The sequence below is a fragment of the Podarcis raffonei genome, chromosome 1 (assembly GCF_027172205.1).
Source record: "Podarcis raffonei isolate rPodRaf1 chromosome 1, rPodRaf1.pri, whole genome shotgun sequence".
NCBI classification, from domain to species: Eukaryota; Metazoa; Chordata; class Lepidosauria; order Squamata; family Lacertidae; genus Podarcis; species Podarcis raffonei.
In genome coordinates this window covers 89513496-89526140 of record NC_070602.1, presented here as the reverse complement: position 1 = coordinate 89526140, position 12645 = coordinate 89513496, and positions in this window count along the sequence as shown.

The following is a 12645-nucleotide window of genomic DNA, read 5'->3' as shown; positions in this document are numbered from 1 at the left end:
CTGCCTGGTTCCCTGTAGCTTTGCTTCTCGCAATGAGGGAACCGCCAGAAGGCCCTCGGCACTGGACCTCAGTGTCCGGGCAGAATGATGGGGGTGGAGACGCTCCTTCAGGTATACTGGACCGAGGCCGTTTAGGGCTTTAAAGGTCAGCACCAACACTTTGAATTGTGCTCGGAAACATACTGGGAGCCAATGTAGGTCTTTCAAGACCGGTGTTATATGGTCTCGGCGGCCGCCCCCAGTCACCAGTCTAGCTGCTGCATTCTGGATTAGTTGTAGTTTCCGAGTCACCTTCAAAGGTAGCCCCACGTAGAGCGCATTGCAGTAGTCCAAGCGGGAGATAACCAGAGCATGCACCACTCTGGCGAGACAGTCCGCAGGCAGATAGGGTCTCAGCCTACGTACCAGATGGAGCTGGTAAACAGCTGCCCTGGACACAGATTTGACCTGTGCCTCCATGGACAGCTGTGAGTCCAAAATGACTCCCAGGCTGCGCACCTGGTCCTTCAGGGGCACAGTTACCCCATTCAGGACCAGGGAATCCTCCATACCTGCCCGCCTCCTGTCCCCCAAAAACAGTACTTCTGTCTTGTCAGGATTCAACCTCAATCTGTTAGCCACCATCCATCCTCCAACCGCCTCCAGACACTCACACAATAGAATCTCTTGCCTTTTCATTTTTTACTAATTAGCAGTCCCAGGTGATGGCTCTGAAATTCAAGGAGGTGGCATTCTGGGGACGGGTGTTATTCTTAGCCCTGATCCAAATTGTGCCCTTAAAACATTATATGGGTTTGTAGGGTAATGAAATGATAGAGGCAGGTGCCAGTCCTTAAATCAGAGGGAAATAGAGTGCTTCATTTTGGCACGGATATATTCTGCTAATGTCAAAAGATGCTTTTCACACTAAGCCATATATTTTGTTATTTTGGGGCATACATAGGTTTTTGCTTTAGAAAGCTGTTAACGAGAAAGCCTATAATGAAATGTGAAATGTTTACACCTCATTATCACTTCATCAAAGAGAGCATCCCAAGCATTAATTAATCAATCAATCTTCTATGTTTTATATGGGGAAAGTCAATTGCTATTCTCACCATTCTTGTACCAGCTGCCAAAAGACTTTGAATAACTAAATTGCATTTATATTTATCTATTATAGTACTTCTACTCTGCTTGATTAGCTCAACAATTGGCTTTCAGAGTGAGTTTAATTCCTCTCCCTCTGTAATGAATGTTGTTGTTGAGTCGTATAGTCGTGTCCGACTCTTCGTGACCCCATGGACCAGAGCACGACAGGCTCTTCTGTCTTCCACTGCCTCCCGCAGTTTGGTCAAACCTGTAACGAATAGTATTCCCCAAATCTTGATGCCAGTATGATGTATGTTTTCCACATCCTAATTGCAACAGCCATTGATGGATGGTGAAGGAGATATGATAATGGTATCAGGACATGGTAGTAAAGCTCAACATTTTGGAGGAGGTAGGGACAGCTTGAGCGGGATATTCCATTATGTCCCCAGGTTATGTGTAATGTGTAGTTTAACTTACCTGTCATGAGCTGCAAATAATTGCTTTGGACAAATGGCTCACTTATTGGGAGAAGTACCTCTTCTGGAACTAAACCTAGCTGCAGAGGTGATATTTGCTCAGCCCACATTTTAAAATGAACTGACCTAATTTGCTTGTCCCATACTTGTACGTGGATAAGAATGCAGCAATCAATTGGGATTTTGTGATGTAGTTTCTGTTAAAATGATGCATATATTTTATAGATAATATGCAAATGAACTTGCTTTTTTAAAAGGTAGGATTCATGGAAAAGCACACAATATTTATAGTTTAGAAGGAAATGCATACAGAATGTATATTTTAGACAAAAGGACATGCAGTTTAAATATGATTCCCTCTCAGGCACTTAAAGCAATTCAGACTAAATACAGTTGAAACTGATGTGGAATGGGAGTAGATTGGTTTATTTTCTGCCCCCCCTTCCATGTGAAATTGCCATTTAATTACCCATCAGTCATAAGCACCTTTGAAGACAATTATCTGGTTTTCTCCTATTACTTGGCATTCAAGACCATGAAGCAAAACTTATGAACTGGCATGCAATACTAAGGGAAAATCAGAAATACAGGGGAGAAAAACCCTTAAAATGTATTTCACTTTTTGTTTGTTTCTCTAGAATGTAAAGTTTGGAAACACTTTAACATTATAGTCCTTTACAAAACTAAGATTGCAATGTGAATGTGTTTTTAAAAATATTTTATAAGTAAAACTGGTTAGCGTGACCCCAAGTGTGGAAAGACATCTGTTTGATACTGCTGCCAGCAAGATAAGACAATTCTGGTGAGCTGGAGGGACCAGCGTTCTGGTTCAGTATAAGCCTCATTTGTTCATTCTGAATAGGTGAGGGCATGTTGGTTAATGACTGCAATTGAGGACTGAGCATAGGCAATGATGGTAGTTACTTGCTTGCCCCTTTTGGCTAAGTTCAAGTGTAGCAGTGATGAGATTGAAGTTGAGGACCTTCTGCATGCAAAAGATATGCTCTTCCACTTAGTTATTCTCCCTCTCTGAGGTTAAGCTCAGGAAAAGTCCTGTCAGGCTCCAAACCAGCACTTCAGAAGTCCCCTCCAAAACTTTGCAGTACAGAAGCAAAATTCATCCATCTGAGCTGAAATCAGTATTGTACCACAAACCTATTGCCTCAGGTTTCTGAGACTCAGTTATTGCCATCATCATTGTCATCATTGTCACCATTGTCATGTCGTGTTCATCATTATTCATTTCATCTTCAGAAATGCACAGTAAAAGTGTCCTCTTAATTAACTAAGAGGGCTAAAGAGTTCTTATTTAACTGCAAAGCTCTAGAGATAAAATGTAATTTCATGCTTGCTCTGCTTGTAGTTCTTATTGCTTTAAGGCAACAGTGTCAATGAAAGTATTTAAAAGAGAAACAGTCCCAGGGGGATATTTTTTTCAAAAAAAATCTTTAGATGTTTGCATCTAAATAAACTGGCAGTCCCATGAAAGAAAAGATAAAGGCACATTATTAAACAGCTTGTAATTAGAGTATCGATTCTTTTTGCATGAGTGAAAAACAAAGAAGTATTAATTAGTGATTAATATCATCTGGGATCAGGCTGAGCTGATATTAAATCTTCATCCCAGATTAATTCTGTGCACTCTGTAGATTGTCAATTAGACATCTAAATCTGGGGCAAGAATTGTGGGCCAATGAGTAAATGCTGGAGCTGAAAAGAAGGCAGAAAATTAAAAGTGAATGGCAAAAACTACAATAATGCCTCCCTTCTGAATATTAGTTATCAGGGCCCAAAGTCGGCTGCCAGGTTGGATTTTCAGTTTTCTGTTGGTTTTTCAAGGTATTGCCAGTAATTGCAGGCATAGTTGAGATGCTCTCTGACTAATGTGTCAGATTGCAGAGGGACAGATCCAGTTCACAGAGCTCCTTTCCTCCACTTCACTCATAGCATCCCATGTGACCCAAGTTCTGCACGTGAACAAGGCCTCCACTTGAAAGGCCATGCTTTGTGTCTCTCCTTATCCCCTCTCTGAAGTGGATAGATTGTACAACTATAACTTCTGTGTGGTTGGAGCTGTGTCTATCCAGCTCACATGGGAGCAGGGGCACCAACTATAGGGGGCTCTGGGTGCCCAAGCACCCACAAAAATTCTGTTGTGGGTGCTCAGCACCCACACCACATGGCCCCTGGTGCAATTCCTAGTGCCTCACAGAGCACCGGAAGTCACGTTTGAGGCCTCGGTAGACCTCAGAGATGCTGTCCTAGGCCTTGCAAGACCTCGGAACCTGACTTCCAGGGCATTGCGAGACCTCAGAGATGCTGATGATGTCTTGGAAATTGACTTCTAGTGCTACCGGAAGGTAGGGGTACGTGTGTCATGTCATGACATCACGTCGCAACATGATGTCATGATGTCACGCACACTTGGCACCCATAATCTGGGCCCAAGTTTGCTCCCCTGCATGGGAGATGGAGGAGACAGTCTTGTTCCTCTCTTTTACTGCTGACCTGCAGCCAGGTGCTGGAATGCATCTGTCCTGTCCTCACAATCTTGTTTTCATGGCTAAGAGTCTCTTTGTAGATGTTGCTGATGGTCCTTATGTTATCATGGAAGTTGACCAAGAAACGGTCCATCATGAAAAGGTCCTCCTGTACTTGAGTCTAGCCATAAGGTTGGCAGAGCTTTTCAAAGCCTCAGGCTGTCTGTAGTGGCAGAATAGTTTCAGGAACCAGTACTGTATTTGGAACTGTATTTGGTGATATTGTTTGGGAGGAACAAAACATAAGAACATATGAATATAAGCCTGCTGGGTCAGGCCAATTGCCCATCTAGTCCAGCTTCCTGTTCTCACAGCGGCCAACCTGATGCTTGTGGAAAACCAGCAATTAGTTATAAGATTACTTATTGAACTTGACAAAAGGCACAGGGTAAGTATGAAACCAAAGTTGAAAATGTTGTGTGGGGGCTTGGAGGGACCTCTTAAAGGCTTTGATAATGCACATTTGGGGAGTTTGCTCATGGGTATTTGCTAGCTGTGACTAATGGAACTCACTCAACCTCATTACAGTGGTACCTTGATTTATGAACTTAATTCATTGCATGGACAGGCGGAGTCCCAAGTGAGGATTCCCAGGTAAGATCCTCCCTCTATTGTGTGGGCAGGTAATCCCTCCCCTACCTGGCCTGGTCTCCTTGGCAACGCTTCCCCCAGGTGGGATTGGACAACTGACTGAGGTAGGCGGAGACCTCCAGGTATCCCACCTGAGGGAAGGCAAAGCCAAGCCTATGCTGATGGAGCCGCTCCAGATCCAGAGGCTGCGCGCGTCCACGCAAAGGGCGCCCCCCGTTTTAAGCAGGGAGCGGTCATTCTGGAAGTCCATTCTTAAACCAAAGTGTTCTTAAACCAAGGTGTGCTTTCCCATAGCAGTGGGGGACTCAATTTACAAATGGAACACACTCAACAGGAAGTGAAACATGCTCTGTTTCCAAGGCAAAGTTCACAAATCAAAACACCTACTTCCGGGTTTGCAATGATCTTAATCCAAGTGGTTCATAAACTAAACTGTTCTTAAACCAAGGTAGCACTGTATTTTCTTATGTATTCTAATCTTCAGCTAGACCTTAACATTTCAATTTTGGAGGCTTGAGCTCTTTTCTGCAGAGAATATCCTTCTTTTGCACGTTTGTTTTTAGGATTGGTGCAATAGTAGTCAATGTGGCTGGGCAGAGCCACACTTTCCACACTGCTGTTGCTGCAGCTGACCTAGATGGTGCTGAGGTGGAGCAGGCTGACAGCAAGATTGGATGTATCAGTGGAGACGCCAGAATGGCTCCACTGGTGTCAGCTTGGTAGCTTCACTATTCTGCCCCACCACATTGGCCACTATTGAATTCATGATATTATGATTGACTACAAAACTCATTAAGGCCAATAGACATGAGGAAATAATGGGAAAATACACCTTACATATGCAGATTATGAATGTAAAGGTGGAGTCAGCGGGCACACAGAAGAAGCGATATTTTAAAAATGGCAACACACACAAACGTTCCTTGCAGAAGGCTCATAATACCTTTGCAGTTCAACTCTTCTCTAATGAAGAGAAAGCCAACTCAAAGATGGAACATATGGGGGTGGGGGTGGCACAGTGGTATGTGGTCTGTTATCTGTTTTGATTTTACTGAGCATCTGAAATTGACATGAGCTGAGAGCTGCCGTTTTGCTGCCCAGACAGATGAGCATGAAGAATAGGATGCCAAAGTGTCAGCATGCATATCAGGATAGAATAATGGCCCCTGACTAAGCTATCCAAGAATGTAGGAAGACCAGCTTGGATAGCATCCCCCCACATATGGTAAAAGTCAGGCACAATACTTTCCCTATCACAGCCTAGTCTTGCACAAATGAAAATATTTGGCAATTTGCATGGTGTTTTTCAAATTCAAATTTGCACTTCTCACACCTAGGATTATCGGGGTATTTGGAAATGATTAGGAGCCCTTTGAACATATGCTTCTTGGGCATTTATTTATGGCAGTTGTACCCCACTCTTTCTCCACAGAGCTCAAGGTGATTCCCACCTCCCATTTTTTCCTCTCAACAATCTTCTGAGGTAGGTTAGGTTCAGACTGTCAACTAGCCTAAGGTGAGTTTCATCACTAAAGAGGGAAATGAGTTCAGGTCACATTAGGACACTTTATTAGGCTTCAGCCCTGTATACCTGAAGGAGCATCTTCACCATCCAACTCTGAGGGCATTTTGGCAGTTCCCTCATTGCAAGAAGTGAAGTTACTGAGAAGCAGGCAGAGGGCCTTCTTGGTAGTCATACCCACCCTGTGGAACTCCCTCCTGGCAGATGTCAATGAAATAAACAACTACAGTGGTACCTCGGGTGATGCACTTAATTCATTCCGGAGGTCTGATCTTAATCTGAAACCGTTCTTAACCTGAGGCACGCTTTTGCTAATAGGGCCTCCTGCTGCTGCCACGCCACTGGCACACAAGTTCTCAACCCGAGGTACTACTTCTGGGTTAGTGGAGTTTGTAACCTGAAGTGTTTGTAACCCGAAGCGTTTGTAACCTGAGGTACCACTGTATCTGACTTTTAGAAGACATCTAATTTAAACTGATAGTGCTCAGGTGACATGTTCAGGAAATTGGCAACTTTTGATGGGCAACTTTAACCCACTCACTCCCCCCCCTTTGAGTGATTAATTAATGGCATTAATACCTCACCTTTCCTTGCAAACAAGGGGGCCTTTTCAAAAGTAATAATACATTATGGTGTCAAATACGGAGAGTTAAGAACATCAGTCCAGTAAGTAAAAACAGCAGCTAAAACCATGGAAATGCTTCAAATAGTCTTTAGAGGAATAAGAAGAGACATGCCAATTACACCAAAGAACCACCTAGTTCAGTGACCAATCAGATGCATCTGGGAAGCCCACAAGCAGGAAATCATCAAAATAGCCCTCACCTGCTTGTGATCCCCAACAACTGGCACTCAGAGGTATAGCACCTCAGATATGAGAGGTAGTAAGTGCACAGCCACCACAATTGGAAGCAGAGGTGGATTTGGGGCAATGTGACCAGTTCTGCTGCACTGGGTACCAGCACCAGAGGGTTCTGTAATGATAATATAGTGAATTGAGCAGAACAGAATGTGTGGGTGCTGAATTTTGGCTTCACACAGGGCGCTGCTGAAATTTTAAAGTCCAAAGTTCACTACTGTTGGAAGCCACTGATAAGCTTATCCTTCATGAATTTATGTAATGCTCCATAACTTAACTAGGCATGGCAGATCAGGATGGATGTTGCTTGCTGGCTGGAAGCTAACAGAGATGGTGCCAGTGAATATGTCAAGGATGATAATTCCATAATTTGGATGCTATCACAAAAAAGGTCCCTGCTTTCTAAGCATCACCTGCCTGTATCAATAGCAAGTGGCTGCCGTTCTTATTCTCAGCTGCTTTAAGCCTTAACATTAGACCTGGTTTGGATCCTGCTTCCCATCTCCAATTTGGGGAGTGCAGGAATGCTGCAGACCTGTTAATTCCAGTAGAGGACTGACTTGAGCATGGACCTCAGCAAGCTTAATTACCATGTTCTTGACTGAGCCAGCAGGACTCTACAGGAACTCGGAATGCTCAAATTAGGAACATGCAAAGCAGCAACTTCCATTGGAGACATAAGGGAGAAAGGGCAGGATATAAATGCAATCAATCAATCAATCAATCAATCAATACACCATCAGAATGGGATATTGATAATGCCTCTATACATGTTTCTCCCTACATCAATGCATAACTTGTGCAGGAAAAGCATCATGTGATTATGATGTTCCTTTTACATTAATGTATTGTATTTGGGTTCAGATGATTAGGCAACTCATACATTTTTTCCAGTTTCATTGCACAGCATCTTCATCACCTATGACTAATTGTAATGGGTGTTGGGAACTGCAATCCATCACAATTAGTCATTACTATTACACATTAACACTTATGAGTCTGATAAGACTCTTGTCAATGTCAGATATGCTGGTGGTATATATACAGTGGTACCTCGGGTTACATACTCTTCAGGTTACACATGCTTCAGGTTACAGACTCCTCTAACCCAGAAATAGTGTTTCAGGTTAAGAACTTTGCTTCAGGATGAGAACAGAAATTGTGTTCCGGTGGCGCGGCGGCAGCAGGAGGCCCCATTAGCTAAAGTGGTGCTTCAGGTTAAGAACAGTTTCAGGTTAAGTATGGACCTCCGGAACGAATTAAGTACTTAACCCAAGGTACCACTGTATTCTCATTTGCCCTTCATAGTATTTGTCTATGATTCATACTTACACACATTACATTTGATACTCAGAACATAAATGGCACACTAGAAAAAGTTCTATTCAGTTAGATGTGCACTATAACATTCACTGCTTAACTTCTTGGCAATGGGACTGACAATGAATTTAGTAGTAAATAACAACAGACCTGCAGCGATTCCAAATAGTTCACATATTTCAAGCCAAGGAAAACATAATATTATTTGGGAAATCTGACAGCAGCTTGTTTCACTAAACTAAAAGATGACTGCACTGAAAAGATGAAAAGGTACTTTTATTTATTTATTTACTTAAGATATCTTCCATGCCTTCAAGATATATTTCCAGAGTGGCCTGAAAAGTAGTAAGAAATAACAACGGTACATTAAAAAAATAACCACTCTGAAAATAATAAGATAAAATATACAGAGTAGACATAGTTTGCTCAGCAGTAAATCCAAGATGGCAAAATCAGAATTGTTCTAATTAAAAGCTGCTAATATTCTTAAAAGCCGGGGAAATGGCCTTTTTGTCTAGCACCTAAATGATATTGAGGGGGTCTCTAGGCAGATCTCCCTGAAGAGTGGATTCCAGAAGAAAGGAGCCACCACTGAAAAGGCCACCTACCATGCTTCAGATGCTCCCTGTTCTATGTTCTTTGTAAGATGACTCCCCAAGGATGCTATTTGGGCAGAAAGTACTTTAAGAAGCATCCCAAAATGGCAACTGGAGTCACTGTAAGTATGAATAATTGTTTTGCAAAAAATAAGGAATTATTAGCCATGTCTACTGTCCTGGATTCATGCACAACTTGAGTGGTATGATTTCATTCCACTGCAATAATTGCCCCCTCAATCTGAAATGACACTCAGGTCAACTTATTAGATGGTATGAAGGTTATCTTTATTAAAATACAACCTGCCAACTAATCAAATAACTAAGTGCGGGCAGATGAAATCAATGAAGGTGTAGGAGGAAAGCCTTCCCCCAGTCCCTGGGCATGAAAACCACTGCACTGTTAGCTCCCCAGCCAAGGACTGGGAGAAGATTCTCCCTCTTTGCGAAGTGAGCCTTGTGTAAGTGAAGCCCAGCCTGCACTCTTGGGCCCCACTGACCAGCATTCAGCTATCTAGGCCCTAACGGCACCCTCAACCCCCAGGCTATGACTTCAGGGTGCCCCTTACACCCATAATGCTTCCGGGTGGCAGTGGTAGAAGGTCTTGCCTTTTCTTACCTGTCCACACTGAATTCCAAACAGCCAAATTAACCAAATCGATACAAGATACCCTAGGGTGTGAGATAGGCGAAAACAAGGAGTTCTAAGTGCTGATCAGGGGCTTTCCCCCAATTCCTACTCATTTCCAGAAAAGGCAGGTAGTCAATCCCACAATAGAGGGATGGAGGGAGGGTGCTGCAAGACAAAAAAAGGAGAAAAGAGAGGGTCACACGACCCTAAATACTGAGCTGGACCTCTCCTCCCCCCCTGGGTAATCCTGCCCATGTGACAATTCTCCTTGTGGGGCAAACCAACTTGATTCTCTTTCAAGTCAAAGCAAGACTGGCAAATTCACCTCCGTGGAGAGCAGGAACATCATTCCCACCCATTGCTTGGGTGGAGCTGATGTGGAATTGTGGTACAGTATGGTGGCTCCCATACTGCTAGAGGTATGTGTGAACAGGGCCTTAGCTTCCATGAACACACAAAAATTGTCATGTTATAATCTTGGATACTGTGCTACCAGTGCAACTAAAATGGTATTTTAAATAAATAACCTTAGAACACTGAGTCATGCTCATTATATTACATCCACCACATTAGTTTCTTATTGAAAGTCCCATATATTTTGCATCTCTGCATTTTTTCACCATATTGGACTAGGGTTAGCCAACAGGTTGCACTGCAGATGTTACTGGATTATAAATCGTGTTAGCCTCAGCCAACAAGGCAATGGTCGTAGAGGATAGGAGCTGTGAAACAACATTAGCTGGAGGGCACTATATTGGCTACACCTGTCTTAGATCTGTATTATTTTATACCTTTCCTTTGAACATTGTTTTCTTTGGTTTTAAGTCCACCTTCCAATTGAAATAATCATTTTTAATTCTAATCTTGGCTTCTATGACCAAATCTAAGAATGTTATTGCTTCAAAACAGAGATCTTTGCATTGGACAAAATGTCCTCTTCAGCAGAGCAACTACCATCCCCCTGCATTATTCATAGCATATGTTCTGAGCTGTTTCCTTTTCACCTATTGATTGGTGTGAATCAATCATGTTTTGCAGGCATGTCCTATCTTATTGATTCTGATTCCAGCGCCTGTCTCATTTGCCATGTTCTCGAGGGTAAGTAAGCATTCTGGTTCTGCTTTTCTTTGTCAGTTGTAACAAAAAGAGATATTAATATATATATATGGTTCCTCATGTACATTTTTCATGTTGTTCATTTTCTGTCTTGACTCTTTCCGTTGTGGGCAACAACAATTTAACAAAATGTTGTTGTTGTTTAGTCGTTTAGTCGTGTCCGACTCTTCGTGACCCCATGGACCAGAGCACGCCAGGCACCCCTGTCTTGCACTGCCTCCCGCAGTTTGCTCAGACTCATGTTTGTCGCTTCAAGAACACTGTCCAACCATCTCGTCCTCTGTCGTCCCCTTCTCCTTGTGCCCTCCATCTTTCCCAACATCAGGGTCTTTTCCAGGGAGTCTTCTCTTCTCATGAGGTGGCCAAAGTATTGGAGCCTCAGCTTCATGACCTGTCCTTCCAGTGAGCACCCAGGGCTAATTTCCTTAAGAATGGATGCGTTTGATCTTCTTGCAGTCCATGGGGACTCTCAAGAGTCTCCTCCAGCACCATAATTCAAAAGCATCAATTCTTCGGCGATCAGCCTTCTTTATGGTCCAGCTCTCACTTCCATAATTTAACAAAATAACTACAACCAAAAAAAAATTCTATAAAATGTAAAATGATTTCACACTTGTTGAAATTAGTAGGAACTAAGGAAGCAATCCCAAGTATGAAAAGCCAGCATAAGCCTTAATGCCCTAAGTTAAGCTCGTGTAAAGTACACCAGATCCCAACTGTGTTCAGCTGTGGGGCTTTTTATATGGGAGGAGTGGGTGGCGTTGTGATCTAAACCACTGATCTTCCTGGGCTTCCTGATCGGAAGGTCAGCGGTTCGAATCCACGCGACGGGGTGAGCTCCTGTTGCTCTGTCCCAGCAGTTCAAAAGCACATTAGTGCAAGTAGATAAATAGGTACTGCTGTGGCGGGAAGGTAAACAGCATTTCTGTGAGCTCTGGTTTCCATCACGGTGTTCTGTTGCGCCAGAAGCGGTTTAGTTCATGCTGGCCACATGACCCGGAAAGCTGCCAGTGGACAAACACCAGCTTCCTCAGCCTGAAAGCAAGATGAGTGCCACAACCCCAGAGTCACCTTTGACTGGACTTAACCGTCTAGGAGTCCTTTACCTTTTAACCTTTTTAAAAACCTTATATTACCACATAAGTAGCAATGGTGGAAAGGATCTCAGTTTTACAGCTGAACATTTCATTAGTCTTTTCAAAGTCTGGCTTTCACTGAAGTTCTTGAGATGTATTGGTTAAAAAAGAATCTTCAAATCCGCTTTCCTGTAGATGGAATCCAGTAACTGACTGTCTAGAGATATGCAGAATTCTCTATAAAACTCCAACCTCCCTGAAACCTACTCAAAGTTATTTGGAATGGAACATTGTTAGGCACTGTCCAGAGAAATGCCAATCAAGGCCAGGGCAGGGCCATGGGTGAGCCACACATGAATCAAGAACTGATATCTAGCTTCTGGATTCCTAAGGTCAGTGGCCTAAAGTCAAAGTGAATGCACGCCAAACAGATGGTGCTTTTCTGCTGACCAAGCAAAATCACAGAATTGTAGAGTTTGCAGAATCTTTCCCAACGTGGGGCTTGAACCCACAACCCTGAGATTAAGAGTCTCATGCTCTGCTGACTGAGCCATTCTTTCAGAAGGTCAGACATGACTCCAGAGACACCATCCTATCTCCCTATCACACAGGTTACTGATGCTGATGTGGTGTTATTCCATTTGCTTTTGCATCTGATTGTATATGGTAGCTCACCTAGCTAGGTACTCATCATAGACTTCAAAGCTCCTGGTACAAAATCCAGAAAGCGCTTTGAAAATGAAGAGCAGCTTTTACAGATTAGGAATGCATAATCTCATAGGAATGTTATCAGAGCTGGCTTTCCCCCAATGTTAAAAAGCTATTTTAATCATTGTTTTTAGGG